Source organism: Echeneis naucrates, chromosome 9 (genome assembly GCF_900963305.1).
Source record: "Echeneis naucrates chromosome 9, fEcheNa1.1, whole genome shotgun sequence".
Taxonomy (NCBI): domain Eukaryota; kingdom Metazoa; phylum Chordata; class Actinopteri; order Carangiformes; family Echeneidae; genus Echeneis; species Echeneis naucrates.
Genome location: NC_042519.1, coordinates 1160208 through 1160425, shown reverse-complemented (window position 1 = coordinate 1160425; position 218 = coordinate 1160208).

Sequence of the window (218 nt, the reverse complement as noted above, 5' to 3'; positions counted from 1 at the left end):
CGGTAATGCCTTTTCAAGTAATTATGGGAAGATTTAATCGAATAACACCAATTACTCTCCCGGTTTTTTGTGGTCGCTGCAGACACAGCACCTGTGCTTATCATCAGTCATAGCTGCAGCCTATTGGCCGGCGGCTTCATCAGCTGGAGAGCAGTGGAGCTATAGACGAACCGCCGCAGGAGGACTGAGCAGAGCATCTGAGAACTGGAGGAGGAGCG